Source organism: Hyperolius riggenbachi, chromosome 12 (assembly GCF_040937935.1).
Source record: "Hyperolius riggenbachi isolate aHypRig1 chromosome 12, aHypRig1.pri, whole genome shotgun sequence".
Lineage (NCBI taxonomy): Eukaryota > Metazoa > Chordata > Amphibia > Anura > Hyperoliidae > Hyperolius > Hyperolius riggenbachi.
Genome location: NC_090657.1, coordinates 150,048,749 through 150,061,319, shown reverse-complemented (window position 1 = coordinate 150,061,319; position 12,571 = coordinate 150,048,749).

The following is a 12,571-nucleotide window of genomic DNA, read 5'->3' as shown; positions in this document are numbered from 1 at the left end:
AAAAGTGAATGGGACAGCCATGCGTTTTAGCAAAAAATGCATGCAGCATGCGTTCCCGGACCGCACAGGTCCGGAACGCATGCAGTGTGAACATCAGACATTGCACTCTATGCAATGTCTGATGTCGTGCGTGTCGGCACCTGCACGCGTTTCCAAAATGCGGCTGGAAACACGTGCAGTGTGAACGGGGCCTAAGTCGTACGTCACCCAGGTGATTTCCATGCTAACAACACAATTGTAAGTGGGGAATTATCTGAATATATTTTTACATATAAAGAACTAGGTTCTCATAGAGATTCCAACCAAGCTGCAGTCCTACCATGTGGGCCTCCCACCTGGCAAGCGAATCGGCACACATGGAATTCAAAATGGGGGTATTTTGTGAGGATCTAAACCTCTGCTTCTTGCAAAGAACCTCTTTCCCCATTGTTAAATAACAAAAGCCTCTTTTCCACATCCGTTTCCTCTTAAAAAGGATGTGGAAGTTGTAGAATGAAGAGATTATGTACTTTATACCCCTACCACCTATATTAACGTAAGCCAATATATGACAGATTATGTGTAGGCCCCTGACCTATAGACAAAGAATTAAAAGTAAAAAAAAACAAAAACATACTTTTCATGTTTTTTTTTTTTTAAATAAAAGCAACACAGACACCTGCTTCTAAAATAAATATATTTAAGCTAAGCAATGCAATCCAGCATCAGTCACTGTCTTGTATATAATCCATGTTCATAATTTTTTCAGCAATATAGTTATTTTAGTTATGATTCCTTTTTTAATTGCACAACATTCTGTACTTGTTACACTACTCATCTGAATGGCAAGAACTCAATGCCGGCCAGTTTAAGTTTACTGCCATTGATCTAGGTGGCATCCTTTACCAAATACAGGCGCCCTGGCATCAACAATTTCAATGTATTGCAAGTAAACTGAGGTGAGAGAAGGCGCCCCAAAATTTGTAAAATATAAAAATCAGCCTGTGTCTGGGGACAGACCACACAAGAAAAGTTCATAGCCAAAAAGCTAATAAACAAAGACTAAAAATGATTTTATGTGTGTGTGTGCGCGTGCGTGCGTGCGTGCGTAGAGAATGGAGTGGTCTTAAGAGCTTTCTGTGTATAAGTCAGAGAACATGACCTGAATAAAAAAAAAAAGCAAAATACAATTTATCAGATGCAATGGGATGCAGTAAGATACTTTTTATAGGAAAACTAATGATAAGAATAAATGGACAATAAAAATTAGTTAAAGAGGAACTCCCGTGAAAACAATGTAATTAAAGTGCTTAATTTTTTTTAGTGCTTAATTTTTACAATAATTATTTATAAATGATTGCCAGTGTTTGCTCAGCACCACCATCGTGCTGACATCACACTGTGGGAGGGGTTTTACTTTAATATCAGCCATACAGAGCTCCCTGATGATCCATGTGAGAAAAGGTAAACATTTCTCATGGGAAAGAGGGTATCAGCTGCTGATTGGGGTGAAGTTCAATCCTTGGTTACACAGTTCCTCTTTAAGTAATAGTCATAAAAACATAACATCTCCAAGGACACCTTGATGGCATAATAACAAATGGTAAGAAGTTGATGGCATAATAATAAATGGTAACTGAAACATCATATTAATGACAAGATAAAGACACAGTGTCAACATAATAAATTCAAATTATAATTTCATATATTGGTCAATAAATGATGAATAGAATATCATGATAATAAATAAAAAAAATTAAACAAAGAACTAAAACCTTGTTTAGTCAGGCTGTCACTCTTTACTGCTTAAGAGACCCTTCTGGCCCTTACTAAATTACCACTCTTTTCTTGGAGAGGGACCGAACCAGAGGAGATCTACACATTGTAGAAGGTGGTTCGGACCCACCGCACTCAAAGCTTTTTACTGTGGTTGCCGTTCTGCAAACCGGGTTTGTGAGCACCACTCTTTTCTTTGAATGCACCCTTTTCATTGACTTACTACACCATTATGGGCTCCCTGTTCGCTTTTGTTTTTTTCTTTACATATTCTGGAGAGTCCATCAACTTTCCAGACCCCTGTCAATGTATTGCAAGTGATCCCTGGGGGATATCATTTACCAAAACCTATTATAAGCCTATTTAGTAAATAATGCCATTCAAGCATCACAGAAAACACATTTAACCTCTTGCTAACCACGTCACGCTGATGGGCGTGGATGCGACGGCAGCCCCAGGACCGCCTAACGCCGATCGGCGTAAGGTCCTTGGGGCAGGGATTACAGGAGATTGCGTGCGCTGATCTCCGCATGAATGACGGAGCTTCGCTCCGCGTCTCCCAGCGACGATCATCGATTGGAGACCGTTAGACGGCAAAACCGCTGTCTAATAACCCTGTACAGCGCTGCGATCTAAGGCAGCGCTGTACTGGGGACAACCGTGTGACACCGCTGTCCCCTCCAGAGGCTCAGGGGTGATCCATTGTCATAGGCTGAAGCCTATGACAGCCGATCACAGTGATAGGCTAGCGGGGGGAGGGGCCACTGCAAAAATAAAAAAAATACACAATTTTATTTAAAAATAAAACAAATAAATATTTATAAAAATAAAACAAACATTAGGAGAGCGAACATTGCCCACCAACAGAAAGCTCTGTTGATGGGGAGAAAAGGAGGGGGGGGGGGGGGTCACTTGTGCTGTGTTGTGCGGCCCTGCAGCGAGGCCTTAAAGCTGCAGTGGCCCTTTTTGTGAAAAATGGTCTGGTCTTTAGGGGAGTTTAACACTGCGGTCCTCAAGTGGTTAAATTACCAAGGTGCAGGGATTCCTGTCATTTAGCTCCAAGGTGTGGCATGGCTGTGGTTTTTCAGTCAAGAATGAAGGACACAGTGAGTGAAATACACTATATTACTGGACATCAGGATTGACGTAGACTACACCGTTGGGCGACGTGACTGATGTTGGGTAACATTGCTGGACATACATTAGTTTTAACAGCAGGTGCTCTTTTTTTCGATTAAATATTTTTAAACAGGTATTTTTTTTTTTACATTTAACATCTTTCATTATAGTGCCCATTTAATTAATCAAGGTCTTAGATAATCAGTTATTAGCTTTTAAATCCGACTAGCTCTGTGCAAAAACATGTACAAGTTGAATTTAAGATCACATCATTACCTGTGTGGCAGCAGGCAGCAGTACCGTACTGTTTGAGTTACAGTAGTTTTCTGAACAATTCTATCTGTGACACAAATTGAAAAAGACACAGCAGTAAATATCAGCAAGGAATTCTATTCACTGTATTTTTGACTATAAGACTCACCTTTTCTACCCCAAAAGTGGGGAAAAAAATCACTGCGTCTTATAGTCCAAATACAGGGAGTTCCTGACTTGTGAACACTTGCCAATACAGACCTTCAACCCGCCGTAATGTTGGGGACTCCCTGTACTGTGCCCATGCAGAGGAGAACACAGGGGGACAAATGGAGGACACGGGGGCACAAAGGGGCATATAGGAGGACACAAGATACACAAAGAGGCATAGAGGAGGACACATGGGGACAGAGGAGGACACAGGGAGACACAAGAGGTACAAGGAGGCATGAGGTACAAAGGGGGCATAATCCGCAAGATGCCCCTTCACCATGGATGCACCAGGTTAAAGAAACTCTGAAGCGAGAATAGATCTCGCTTCAGAGCTCATAGTTAGCAGGGGCATGTGTGCTCCTGCTAAACCGCCGCTAAACGGGGTTCCCTTCACCCCCAAACCCCCCACTGCAACACTTGGTCGCAGACTTGGTCGCTCCTGGAGGCAGGGCTAACGGCTGCAGCCCTGCCTCCAGACGCGTCTATCAGCGGCGCATCGCCGCCTCTCCCCGCCCCTCTCAGTGAAGGAAGACTGAGAGGGGCGGGGGAGAGGCGGAGATACGCGCTGACAGACGCGCGTGGGGCAGGGCTGCGGCGGTTAGCCCTGCCCCAACCAGGAAGCGCTCCCCCGCTGCACCGAGGGGATTTGGGGGATCAGGGACCCCCGTTTAGCGGCGCAATAGCGGCGGTTTAGCAGGGGCACACATGCCCCTGCTATCTATGAGGTCTGAAGCGAGATTTATTCTCGCTTCAGACTCTCTTTAAGTATATATTTTTTTCGGGGGGGCGTGTCCGGATGTAGACTAGGGAAGACGTGTGCTCCTGATGCTCCGTGATAATCCTGCTGAAATCCTGCTTAAACGACAATATCCACGCACCTAAACCTTGCTACTGGCTTACTGGGATTGCGAGGAGTTGAACGAGGTAACATGCCCCCAAAAAAAGGTGACACAAAGAAGTCCGGGAACAAAAACACTCCTGACGCATGTACAGCCTGCACACAGTGCTGTCACGTGACGAGCAGCCGCCATAAACCAGACAAGATGGCAGAGGCCGGAGAGGAACCGCTTACATCTGCGAGTACAGCAGTCATCCTGGAGGCGATTACTGCCTCCCGAGTGGCACTTACTGCTAAGCTGGATAAGGTCGAGGCGGACATCCACCTAATCCGCCAGGATATGGACAAGCTCAGGGCACGGACAACGGAAGTTGAGCGGCGTGTGTCGGATAACGAAGATACCACTGCTACGCACACCACAGATATCAGAGCCCTTAAGCAGCAGGTGAAACAGCTAATGGACCGCTCGGTGGACGCTGAGAACAGGCTCCGCAGAAACAACGTAAGAGTCCTGGGGCTACCCGAGGGAATAGAGGGCGACAGCCCAGCAGAGTTTGCAGAATCCTTCTTTAAGGCACTCTTGGGCCTAACAAACCTCCCAGCCACGTATGTAGTCGAGCGAGCCCACAGGGTACCCTCCCGCCCGCTTCCACCTGGCTCTCCTCCGCGGCCATTCCTGGCGCGGCTCCTAAACTACAAGGATCGAGATCTAATCCTATCAGAGGCCAGAAAACAGCAAGAACTTATATATGAAAATGCAAAGGTAATGCTCTTCCCGGATTTCTCTGCTGAGATCCAAAAACAACGCAAATCCTTCATGGAGGTTAAAAAGCGCCTTCGTGGAAAAGAAATTAAATATAGTATGCTCTTCCCTTCTAAACTTAGAGTGGTGCATGGTGGCTCTACCAAATTCTTTGATTACCCCCAGGACGCCAGTGACTGGATAGACACTCTCTGATCGGGTATAGTACTTTCAACCTTTAAATTTTCACTAAATATGCGGATTAATGCTCAAATATATGCTACACCGTATATACCTATACCCAGCTCTATGATGTCGTTTACTCTTAACTAGCTGTACACGGAACTCAGGTATGCCTAATGGATACCGTCACCTGTATACTTGCGCACCCAGGGTCTTGATATAAAATCCAGGTGCTAACGTTAACTTTGTTGGGATACAAGGCTGCGTACTACTGTGTTTTTTTTTGTTTTCTTTGTTTGGTAAAGCAGCAGGGGTTATCTTATACATACGCTTGTTGCGTATGGGGTTAATGTGTGTACTGTATACAATGGCCATCAGCATCTTTATCCCTCCCGTCCCCCCTGCGGCCTACGCTGCTGCTCCCTCCTCACCACGGCCTCTCGCCGAGTGGCACCACACGGTACTATTGTGCACAAGCACCACTGAGTCGGGATGGAGACCCCCCTGAAAGTAATTTCATGGAACGTTCGGGGCCTCGGCTCCGCATTCAAGCGTTCCCTAACGTTCCAATACATCCAAAAATATAAGCCGCAGATTCTTATTTTACTAGAGACTCACATGAGTGGCGAGAGACTACGCACGCTCCGTCGCCCATGGACGCAGAAGGCCTATCACTCAACCTTCTCTACCTTTTCGAGGGGTGTCTCCATCCTGATCAGCAAGGCCTTGTCATGTAAAATTCTCTCCTCAGAAGCTGACCAGGATGGAAGGTATATTATCCTGAAAATACAAATACATAGTGAGATATACTGTATTATTGGTTTATATGCACCCCCTAGCCTCCAACCTCCACTACTCACTGAGATCAGCAATAAATTATCTAAATTTCTCCCTGCAAAACTACTCCTCATAGGAGACTATAATGCAATCTTAGACCCGACACGAGACACCTCTAACCCCAATAGATCTGCAAATTCAGACCTAATTAACTGGGCCTCTGCTCTCTCCTTAACAGAAATATGGAGGTGGAAGAACTCCTCCAGAACACTCTACTCGCACTTTTCCACAACACATAAATCAGCTTCCCGAATTGATCTGGCTTTTGGGAATGCAGATCTGTTAGCCAATGTGATCTCGGCTAATTACCTTCCAAGTGGGCTTTCGGATCACGCCCCCCTTGAAATTACCTTATCCCTTAAATGCACTGCCAGTAGAAGTAGTTGGAGGTTGGATCCCAAATGGATTTCTGATGAAAATATAAGCAAGCATATAGCACCTACCATCCAGTCATACTGGGAAATCAATGAGGGCTCGGCATCTGATACAATTGTCTGGGATGCATTCAAAGCCACTCTGCGAGGAGAATATATTTCTCAAATTAGTATCCATAGGAGAGAGTTCAACCGTGAACTTGAGAACCTGCAGACCACTGAGTCAGCGGCTTCACAAAACTTTGCGGACTCAAGCTCCGACGCCGACTTTCTGCATTTAATGCAGGCCAAGCGAAACTTAAATTTACATATGACGGACATCACCAAATCTTCCCTCACAGAGTGGCGCCAAGAAATATTTGAGAAAGGGGATAAAAATGGTAAGCTCCTAGCAAATGTATCCAGAGACCAGACTGCCATTTCAGTTATACCAGAAATTAACCTCCCCTCAGGCGAAACCACCTCTGTCCCCGGCCTCATCGTAGAGTGCTTTCACAATTACTATACAGATCTTTACAAATCCCATTTTGTGAGTACCCACGCCACTATGAACAGCTATCTAGATCAAATAGAGCTACCTAAGATGCCCAATGAACAAGCCCAGGCTCTTGAAGCTGATATCCAAGAAGACGAAATAATAGATGCCATTACCTCCTTCCCCTGCAACAAATCCCCTGGCCCTGACGGCATTCCAATCGAGTTCTATAAAAGATATTCCCGACTCATTGCCCCCAAACTTAAAAATTTATATAACTCCTCCCTTATGGAGGGTTCTCTTCCCCCTTCATTCTACCAGGCCCACTTAATACTTATCCCCAAACCAGACAAAGACCCCCTTGAATGCCAATCCTACAGACCGATTTCCCTCCTAAATAACGACCTCAAGATATTAACAAAAGTTATCACCACTAGACTAAACCAAATCATTACAGAACTAGTTAGCTCAGATCAAACAGGATTTATCCCTAAAAAGACGACAGATATAAACCTCAGAAGGCTCTTCACCCACATACAACTCAATGCAGACTCCTCATCTCCTAAGGCCCTGGCCTTTATTGATATTCAGAAGGCCTTCGATTCTGTGGAGTGGAGCTACCTATGGGCTACCCTCGCTAAGTTTGGCTTAGGGCCAAAACTGATCTCGTGGATTCAAGCCATATATAAATCCCCCTCAACTAGCATTAAAATAGGCAATATCCTTTCACAGCCAATCATGCTATACCGTGGCACTCGGCAGGGGTGCCCTCTCTCTCCGGCCCTCTTTGCCCTAGCGATGGAGCCAATAGCTGCGTCTCTTAGACAAAGTCCGAACATCTCGGGCTTTCGGGTCGGAGGGCTGGAGGAGAGGGTATCCCTGTACGCTGACGATCTTGTCATTTATCTGGAGGACCCGGATAGTTCCATTGTTGGTGTTCTGGATATTTTCGAATATTGTTTACCTTTTACTGGCCTTGGAGTTAACTGGAGGAAGTCCAAACTTCTCCCACTTACACCAATGACTATTTCATCATCTACTCTCGAAGTTGTATCTAGCACCAAATATCTGGGTATACAGATCACCAACAGTATAAATGACTTCTATGAATATAACCTCTTGCCTTTAATATCCCATACTAAAGATTGCCTAAACAAATGGTATATTCTCCCTCTATCCCTAATTGGAAGGATAAACTTAATTAAAATGAAAATATTACCTCGCCTGCTCTATGTATTTAGGAACTGTCCAATCTGGATCCCTAAAAAATACTTTGCCCAACTTAACTCACTCTTCCTTAGCTTTATTTGGAACAAAAAATCTCCCAGAATAAGTCTCCAAAAACTCCAGAGGCCGTGGACAGAGGGGGGACTAGCATTTCCTCATATACAGAAATATTACATAGCTAGTATTCTTGTAACTGCAAACTGGTGGCTTTCCCCGGATGAAACTAACGCAGCGACAGTTTTGGAAGCTGCCCAACTTGGCTCCTATGAAGCCCTATCACAACTCCTTTACCGTGGTCTACACGCCCCTTACCCCATATCTATCTCCATGAAAACAGTAATCAAAGCGTGGAACCTGGTACATGCATGGGACTCCCCTAAGACCAAAACGTTCTCACCCAAAACTCCGCTCTGGAACAATCCTACTCTCAAGGACTTCTACACTATACCCGATCCCATCATCTGAATTTCAAAGGGGGTCAGCACCATCTCTCACATTATCTCCTCCAGCTCACTCGCTACTTTTGATCACTTGAAAGAAGCTTATAACCTCCCCAATTCACAATTTTTTCGGTTTCTACAGATATGTCATGCTTTCCAGGCTCAGTTTGGCTCCTCTCCTCCACGCATCCGTTCATCTGAGATTGAAGACACTCTTTCTAATCAGAATCTTACCAAAGCACTGTCTGCAATATACAAGAACGTTATCCTCATTACTGAACCTCATGTTTCTGTCTTCAAAGCTCCATGGGTGGACATTGCTCCGTCTATTGACGACGAGGACTGGGAGGATGCCTGGATCGTGCCATTCCAGCATTTAATAGCCACTAGAGACAGGCTCATCCAATTCAAAATTCTGCACAGAGCTTACCTGACACCTGTTAGACTGGCCAAACTCGACAGTTCCTATACCAACACCTGCTGGCGATGCAGCTCTCCTCAAGCTGACTTCGCCCACATCTTTTGGAGCTGTCCTAGGCTTGTCCCTATATGGACTATTGTCTGTGACTTCATATCGCAAATCTCCCAAATTCCAGTGCAACCAGATCCCACCTGGTGCCTTCTAGGTTTGACCACCTCACTTGCTCCAAGGAGAACCCAAAGAACGATGCTTGGACTTACACTTTATTACTACAGGAAAGCCATCGTCCTTAACTGGAAAGCAGCTGATCCCCCAACCATACAACAGTGGAAATCACTAATTAATAACTCTCTGCCTTTATATAAGGCAGCATATACTGCAAGAGGATGTCCTCAAAAATTTACGAAAATTTGGAAGCCCTGGATAGATAAAGCAGAAACTAACTAAGCCAAGTCCCTGATCTATGTTGCTTGACAAAGGGCTGGTAGCCTGGGGATGGACTCGGGTGGGGGGGGGGAGGTTGCTTCGGACAGTGGGCAGGGGTGGGCGGTTGAGGGTGGTGATGGTCCTTAGTTGTGTTGTGCAGTTTATGTTTGTATAGATGCCCTTCTGCCTGTGCGCAAGGAGCGGTGTCTGAGTTTGTATGCTATTTCTTGTGTTTAAAAAACAAATAAAAAAATAATTTTCAAAAAAAAAAGTATATATTTTTTCCCCTGGCTTTTGTCCTCTAAACCTAGGTGCATCTTATGGTCAGGAGCGTCTTATATCCAAAAAATATGGTATTCTGTTTTTAAAATAGTTTGGTTTGCTCAGTTTTAAGTTGCATGCTGTTAAAAAAAAAAAGGTGGAAAATTAGCAACTCATTGACATAACCATTCACAACCAAAAGATATCTCACAAACAAAATACAATATCATCCTCCATATCACACTAATCTTTTATTTTCTTTGTTGACTACCATTGCTTTACTATACATTCCCTGTGACAGCAGGAACACAATAGGATCAGAAAAGTGGTGCCACATGTTACCTGCACAGTGCATCGCATACAGTCGATGTATGTAACAGTTAATACACGCGTTTTTCATGCAGTGCATTACCTTACCACACTCTGTTGTACTGCAAGGCCCCTGTTGCACTGCAAACGTTGCATAGGAGGTGCATGAAGTTGGCAAGCCATGTTACAGAGTGGCCATTATGAAGCACCGCAAGGCACCACTGTGAATGTGGCCTTATATATGATTAAGTCCATAAATATTTGGACAGAGACGACTTTTTTTCTAATTTTGGCTCTGTACATTAGCACAATGAATTTTAAATGAAACAATTCAGATGCAGTTGAAGTGCAGACTTTCAGCTTTAATTCAGTGGGGTGGACAAAACGATTGCATAGAAATTTAAGGCAACTAAAGCATTTTTTTTAACACAATCCCTTCGTTTCAGGGGCTCAAAAGTAATTGGACAATTGACTCAAAGGCTATTTCATGGGCAGGTGTGGGCAAGTCCATCGTTATGTTATTATCAATTAAGCAGATACAAGGCCTGGAGTTGATTTGAGGTGTGGTGCTTGCACATGGAAGATTTTGCTGTGAACAGTCAACATGCAGTCAAAGGAGCTCATCATGCAGATGAAAGAAGCCACCCTTAAAGAGAGACCCAAGCGAACAAAAATTGCTATTTTTACATAGTAGTTTGCTTCAGCTTTCTGCTGTAGCTCTGCCTCTACTGATGTCAATCGCCACGGATCGCCACCTCTCCCCGCCCCTCTCAGTCAGGCAGAGATCCGCACGGCGATTGACGTTAGTAGAGGCAGAGCTGCAGCTCAAAGCTCTGCCTCCCTGGGCAGCAAAATCCGCAACCAAGAATGTCGTGGATGTTTGCCCCGGGATTTTATATATAGGGTTTATACCATCCGGGGGGGGAGGCGGGGGATATAAACCCTTCGTTTTGGCTTGGGGATGCGGCGGTTTACATCCACTGAGACTACTGAAGGGAACTACCAGGTAAAAATAGCAATTTTTGCTCGCTTCAGAGTCTCTTTAAAGAGTAACTGTCAGGCTGCAGAAGCTAATTTAAACCTCTATTCTCCTGTGTTAAACAGTTTAGAAGGAAGCCAAAAAGCCATTAGTGAAGATAAAAATCTCAGTTACCTTTGATGTGTGCTTATCAGAAAAGCTGTTAGACCTAAGAGGACGCAAGCCGCATACTATAGTGCAAAGCATTCTGGGGCCCTCCCCTCGGCTGCTAATGAGACGTTACAGCAGCTTGTAATCAGTCCAGCGCGTAGCACTGATAAATCTCCGGGCCGAGTACACTGCAGGAGTCAGCTATTGTTCCTAGCCACATGGCTCATTAATATTCACTGCACACTGTGTTATTCAGTACGAGCTTTTCTGTGATCAGGAAGCAGGCAGGACATGACGACACATTTGACAGAAAAACATGGAACCTGCCATGAGCTGTCAGGAGCATCAATCTCTGCATATACTATATAAAAATTCTGTGAAGTACAAACGTGGACAGTGAAATGCATATGTAATGTAAGTACAGCCAATCTTTAGCTACTGATATATGTGTTTATTTTCTCTGAGACCTTATACCTAACAGCTCCTCTTTAAGCTGCATAAACAGAAAGGGGGGTGGGGGTGTCATGATACAGATGGACAATGACCCAAAACATACAGCCAAAGCTACCCAAAACTTTATTAAAGCAAAGAAGTGAAAAATTCTCGAATGGCCAAGTCACTCACCTGATCTTAACCCAATTGAGCATGCATTTCACTTGTTGAAGACCTTCGGACATAAAGGCCCATAAACAAACAGCAACTGAAAACAGCTGCATTAAAGGCCTGGCAGGGCGAAGCAGGTGGTTTCGGCTCTCAGCGCAGAAGTTGGGCGCCACTATAGCACTAATGCTATAGTGCGTGGGGTGTGCAAGGGTGATTCGGGGTCCCAGCATTTGCCAGACCCCAAATTACTTCTCCCTCCACGTTGCTACGACTTGGGAGGGGGAATAGTATTTAGCGCCGCCGGTAATTTAACCATCAGCAGGGAGAGCCTTCATTCGGCTATCCTGCACCCAACTAAGTGACTGCAAATGATACGTATGCCTGGCAGAGCATTTAAATGGAGGAAACCCAACATCTGTTGATGTCCAGGAGTTCAAGACTTCAGGCTGTCAGTGCCAACAAATGGGTTTCAGCCGAGTATTAAAAATCAACATTTCATTTCCTGTTATTTAATTAGTCCAATTACTTTTGAGCCCCTGAAATGAAGGGATCGTGTGTTATAAATTGCCCTAGTTGCCTCACATTTTTACGCAATCGTTTTCTTCACCCTACTGAATTAAAGCAGAAAGTATACACTTCAACTACTTCTTAGTTGTTTCATTTAACAAGCATTGTGGTAATGTACAGAACCAAAATTGGGGGGAAAAAAGTTATCTCTGTCCAAATATTGTTCCACCCAGAGAGTGACACATTTAGGTTAGTTGCCCAACATTCAGAAGATAGCCATTTTGTCTCCTACTCCAGAGCCATTTTCTTGTAGATTACAGCTCATCATAATTGAATCCAGTCTCGGGATGCAAGGGTACTTCATAGACTACTGTAATAAGGAAGTGAAGACGTATCTCTAGCTGAACACTCCTCAGGGAGGCAGAACCAGGAAGCGACGTACGCGTGATGAAGCTTGAAT